General features: G+C 49.7%; 1 long non-coding RNA gene across 2 annotated transcripts in view; it reads right to left on the bottom strand.

The window, feature by feature from the left end:
* Positions 1–5,620, bottom strand: part of LOC102250041 — a 13,840-nt gene that overhangs the window by 6,074 nt on the left and 2,146 nt on the right. For both annotated transcript variants that reach the window (XR_001363711.1, XR_314061.2), the window contains exons 4-5: positions 5,240–5,325; positions 3,251–3,359 (exon numbers count right to left, since the gene is read on the bottom strand). This is a non-coding gene — a long non-coding RNA (uncharacterized LOC102250041). The remainder of the gene's footprint in view (positions 1–3,250; positions 3,360–5,239; positions 5,326–5,620) is intronic.

Here is a 5,620-nt window from a genome sequence, read left to right as displayed (position 1 = left end):
GGAGGTATCTGTAATACTATGAATAATAAACATATATACACACCAAGATAAGATAGCAGTGCCCTTGCTGAGACCACCTGTGCATCATGGGCTCTTCTCCATGACAGCAGATGAAGGCTTGTTTAAAGTCTCAGAAACACCCATCAATCTCCAGACCCCAGACCAAATGCCCGTCACTAACGCTTTGGGACGTCCCCGGATCTGATGCAACGAATTCACGGCCGTCCCACCTCCAGGCCAAGCTTCCACTTGAGAAGTGACTGTAAGTTGAGATCTCACTCAGCTCCCAGAGGGTCCCTAAAGACAGCTTCGCACATTCGTTACCAGCTTCCCTCTCCAGAAACCTTAACAAGCCCTTAACATTTGCTAACATTTCTCTCGATTAATCTTTTCTAAAAATCTTCAATGTAAATAACAAGTATATTATCCATAATTCTTCATGTAGGAGAAATAATGTCACGGTATTTATCTACGTGCAGTAAGCAATTTCCACCCTCTGGTCTATTACTATGGGTTTCCTCGGCAGAACTGCCTTTTCTTCATCCTCTGAGTGCAACACCAGCAGCTAGGAGTGGACGTACTTTTAAAAATATAAATATGTATTTTCATTGATTTTATAGAGAGAGACAGGGAGAGGGAGAGGGAAACATCAATGATGAGAGAACCACTGATCAGACCACACGCTTCCGAGTCCCCGATGCACAGGGCGCGGACGAGAGAAACATCAATGATGAGAGAGAATCACTGATCAGACCACATGCTTCCGAGTCCCCGATGCACAGGGTGCGGACTCACCCAAGAGGAACTGAGGAACCTGCCTGGGCCCTGGCCGGTAGCTCAGTAGGAACGACAAATCCACATCTCTCTCTCTACAATCAATAAAAACGCGAGCAGAATGACCGCCAGAACCTGCCAGCACCCAAGAGGAACTGAGGAACCTGCCTGGGCCCTGGCCAGTAGCTCAGTAGGAACGACGAATCCACGTCTCTCTCTCTCTCCAATCAATAAAAACTCGAGCAGAATGACCGCCAGAACCTGTCAGTACCGCGAGAAGCAACCTCTTGGGCGTATGGGATGAGGCCCACCCAACCGAGCCACACAAGCGGGTAACAGTGAACCTCCAGGTCCCCGTGAGGTGAAAGCCCCCGTGAGGCTGAATTAGGTCTTTGCACTGACATTGCTAAGTGCCGTGGGCTAACCAGGGCGTGCAGAATGCCTGGTGTTAGAGTCTGGACGGAGTGATGGCTTTGACGCCACGAACCTCCTTCATGAAACAAGGAACAGTGGTCGATTCCAATTCATACTTGAGACGTGTGTGTGGTTAAGCCATGAGGCTGTCCTCGGATCGGCCTGTTCTTCTCTCACCATCAACTCCTGCTCTTTGGTGCCTCGAGGGCTGGCCATCAGCCCCATTTGTAAAGTGAAATAAATGAATCTTCCTTGAAGGGCATGATGCCGAGGAGGCTCGGGAAAGACCTGCCTTTCGGGGGTGGAGCCGACGATTTCTCTGTTCCCAGGAGAAGGGATTTCATGAGCGTTCACGACTGAGCTGGTGGGAATTCACACTCCGCATCTGTGTAGATGGAGACTGTGTGCATTCTGTAGATCTGGGACTCCTTTCTCACTTTTCAAAAGTTTATTTTTGTGCCTTTTTTTGCCCAGCCGGGGTAACTCAGTGGTTGAGTGTTGACCTACGAACCAGGAGGTCACAGTTCCATTCCCAGTCAGGGCACATGCCCGGGTTGGGGGCGTGCAGGAGGCAGCCAATCAATGATTCTCTCTCACCATTGATGTTTCTATTTCTCTCCCTCTCCCTTTCTCTCTGAAAGCAATAAAACATTTTTTTTTAAAAAAAGTTTGCCACCAGCATATGTTTAAAATGGAATTAAATCAGTAGTATGACACAAGAAATTCTATAGCTGCTTCTGTCAGTCATAACAATCAACTGTTTAACAACTTCTTTTCTCTAAAGAAATGAATTAATACATCTGCAATATAATTTCAATAATTTCCAAAAATTACTCTTAAATTTCTTCCTTTGGACTTGAAACGATGTTTACACAAAATTTATTCAATCAGCATATTCAGAAGTAATTTATTCCTTTTAGCTCCTTCTTGGAATACCATTAAGATGTGCATGCTAGCAGTTTAGATGTGAATTATGGAATGTATTTTTTTGCCATGTTTGGATAAAAAGATACCTGGGAAATAGTGAAGGATAAATAACTGCCTTAAAAGGAATAAATGACAGACATTACTGTGATCCCCGAGAAGAACGTAACCTCTTGTGAAGTCTAATAGGAGCTGGCATCATGTGCTAATATCGTGCTATTTACTAATTACACGCTGTTAGCGATGCATGTTTTCTGATCTGCAGATGCACAGTGGTGCTATATTTATTTTATGGCATTTGAGATGCCAATCTATTTATAAAGGGACATTAAGGAATGCGTAAAACGAATGTTTCATTCAGTTTTTTAAAGGAAAACAGTGCGACGCAATGTAAGTGTGTAATAGGGCCGAGCTATGCGGAGTGACTGCCTCTCAAATCCTCTATTGCCGTGGGCCCTGGGCATATGCTGTTCCTATTGCCCAAAACACTGTTCCTATGTGCCTGCCCCCCCCCCAGCCCCACTCTCTGTTCTATGTACAGGTATATACCCCCAAAATGGGAGAGAGGAGATGCAGGTGAGGTACCTAACCACCTCACTGCTAGCACTCGAGGGGTCCTCTGTGAGCTCTCCATAATTATGACCCCCCCTCCCCCATCACCCCGATTTTACGATAAATACTTCATGGTTTTTTTTTATCATTTTACCCCTGGGCTTCCCTGTACACATCATCCAATCCTGTCCACTGTGGGAACTGGAGGTGAAGTGCAAGAATGGAAGTGGTATTGTGTGCCCTGGCTCCTTCCTTGGATACTGAAATCCATTCTTTAAAAAAAAACAAAAAAAAACATTTTTATTGATTTTTAGAGAGGAAGGGAGAGGGAGAGAGAAACATCAATGATGAGAGAGAATCATGGATTGGCTGCCTCCTGCACGCCCCACACTGGGGATTGAGCCCACAACCCGGGCATGTGCCCCGACCGGGAATCGAACTGTGACTTCCTGGTTCATAGGTTGTTGCTCAACCACTGAGCCACACAGGCAGGGCCTGAAACCCATTCTTGCCATCAACCCTTGCTGCACTGCACTCATTTTTGTGTCTAATATTCCGATACATGGACAAACCACAATGCACTTACTTGGTTTTACTTGTGACAGACCTCTGGGACTCTGGCCTTGTTTCTGATTTCAAGCCCACCCACGGGAGAGTTCCTGTACCATTTTCGCCTTATTTGTGTTCTTTTTTTCCTAAAAGAAAAACATGCAATTTAGAGGATGTTTGTTAGGCATTTTCCTAGCAAATATAATAAATGTTAAAAATAACACTATGTTAGGATGCTTGTTAGGTTGGGGGAGAGAGGGGCTTTCCAAGTGTTACTCTGCACTTTTGTTATTGATTTATTTTTTTTAAGAGAGAGAGGAAGGGAGAGGGAGAGAAAGAGAGAAATATTGATGTGAGAATAAAACCAGGGAGTGAGCCAGCAACCTGGGCATGTGCCCTGACAGGGAATTGAACCCCCAACCTTTCAGTGCATGGGACAACACCCAACCATTGAGCCACACCAGCCAGGGCTGTGTTCTGCATCTTTGTCAGAAGAAGAACTACTATGTGGTTGCTACTCTGGGCTCCTCCTGGCTTTGGAGGCGATCTGAGCCACAGTGCCCACGTGTTCTCTTTAGAGGTCACAGGCCTGAAGCAAAGTCCAGTCTCTCACACTCATTCTGTTTGTTCGTAACCTTCCTGACCCGCTAATGAGCTCCTTCGTGAACCAAAATAATAATCAGTCCGACCTCCGTCATCCAGCTCGGCTGCAGGGAAGAATTCCGACCGTCTGAGAAGTCAGGACTCCGGGCGGGAGCTGGGTGCTGCAAAGGGCTGGCTGAGCCCAGAGGCTGGCTCTGGGCCTTGGCGTCTGGGATCCGTGCCCGGAGCTGCAGATCGGCCCTCGGACGCACCGCACGGCGCTGGCTGGGAGGGGGGATCTGGGAGGCAGCCGCGCTGCCCCTGCAGGTTCCACAGCAGCAAAATTCACCTCCCCAGGGGCACCCTCGGCCTTGCCTCTGGACACCGTCTGGTGACCAGGCACCAGAAGCCGCTGGTGCCAAAGGCTAGCGTTTCAGCCCCAAGTGCAGTGGGCACCCCTTCTCCACCCCCATCATTGGAATAATGCCAGTTCAGAACTCAGTCTGCACTATGGACCAGGAGGCCAGGGCACATGCCTGGGTTCTGGGCTGGATCCCCAGTGTGGGGTGTACAGGAGGCAGTCGATCAATGACTCTCTCATCATTGACTTCTCTCTCTCTCCCTTTCTCTCTGAAATCTCCCAGGCCCTGGCCGGTCAGACGGGGATCAGTGCACCGATCGCAGCCACAAGGTCAACTTCAAGAGCAAGGCTGGGTCCAAGATAGAGAGTGTCCCTGGCCTAGGCGGTGGCCACACACAGCAGATGCAGAGAACTCGGGGGGCAGGGGGGCAGGGTGCGCCTGCCTGGGTGGGCCCAGCCCCGCGTTCATCCACATCTCTCCCTCCTGGGGGTACGAAACGCTGCCCCTCAAAACCTCTCTCACGACCTACCCTTCCTCGCAGATAACTCGAAATTCTGCACGAAGGGGAAGACGGGCCATCAACGCCCACTGGACGGTGTGACACAGAAGGAACAGCGAGAGTCTCAGATGTGAGCAATGAGCTCCCTCAAGCACCCTTCTCCCGACACCAACGCCGGACGCAGATGAGCAGATGACACTAAGTGGGGCAGTTAGGCAATTAGGCCCATTATGGCTCCTCGGCAACTTCATGGAGAGGACGGTAAGTGGACGTGCGGGACAGAGAGGAGGAGGAGAGGCTTCTCCATCGTGGCTGTCAATCACAGCGTCCCAGCCGCCCGGGGCCCACATTGCCACGTGCCTCTCACCTAGTGCCCTCGGCCCGAGACATGGCCCTCCGGCTCCTTCTACAACAGGAGACGCGGACCACATCTGCATCCCCTGCGTGTGGCCGGGCGTTTGCCCGGCACGGAGGCCACACTGGTGACCGCGACACAGGCTCTCCCAGGGCCCACGCGGCCACAGCCCGCCCGGGTCAAAGGTCACGCGAATCCGAGTCCCTAATGCACAGGCCGCGGACTCACCCAAGAGGAACTGAGGAACCTGCCTGGGCCCAGGCCGGGTAGCGCAGTAGGAACGACAAATCCACATCTCTCTGCCGTTTCTCTCTCTGAAATCAGTAAAAACATATTAAGAAAAATAGATAAAGAGGCAGCCGGCACCGAGAGAAGCCATCCTCACCCAGAGACGCAGCAGTATGGGCGCTGCTGCAGGGATGGGCACCTACTACCCCCTGGGCCCCCTCAGGCACCCAGCACACCCTGAGTATAGACAGCCCTGTGCCTAGAAGGATCTTTATTTTATTAAGATAAAAATATCCCCACAAAATAAATATATAAAATCAATAAAAACATTTAAGAAAAAATGAATGAACTTAGAAATCGATGCTGCAAGAACTCAGATTG

This window comes from Myotis brandtii, unplaced genomic scaffold (genome assembly GCF_000412655.1).
Source record: "Myotis brandtii unplaced genomic scaffold, ASM41265v1 scaffold435, whole genome shotgun sequence".
NCBI lineage: Eukaryota > Metazoa > Chordata > Mammalia > Chiroptera > Vespertilionidae > Myotis > Myotis brandtii.
The sequence above is the reverse complement of the archived record's forward strand: the minus strand, read 5'-3'. Positions and strand labels throughout refer to the sequence as shown.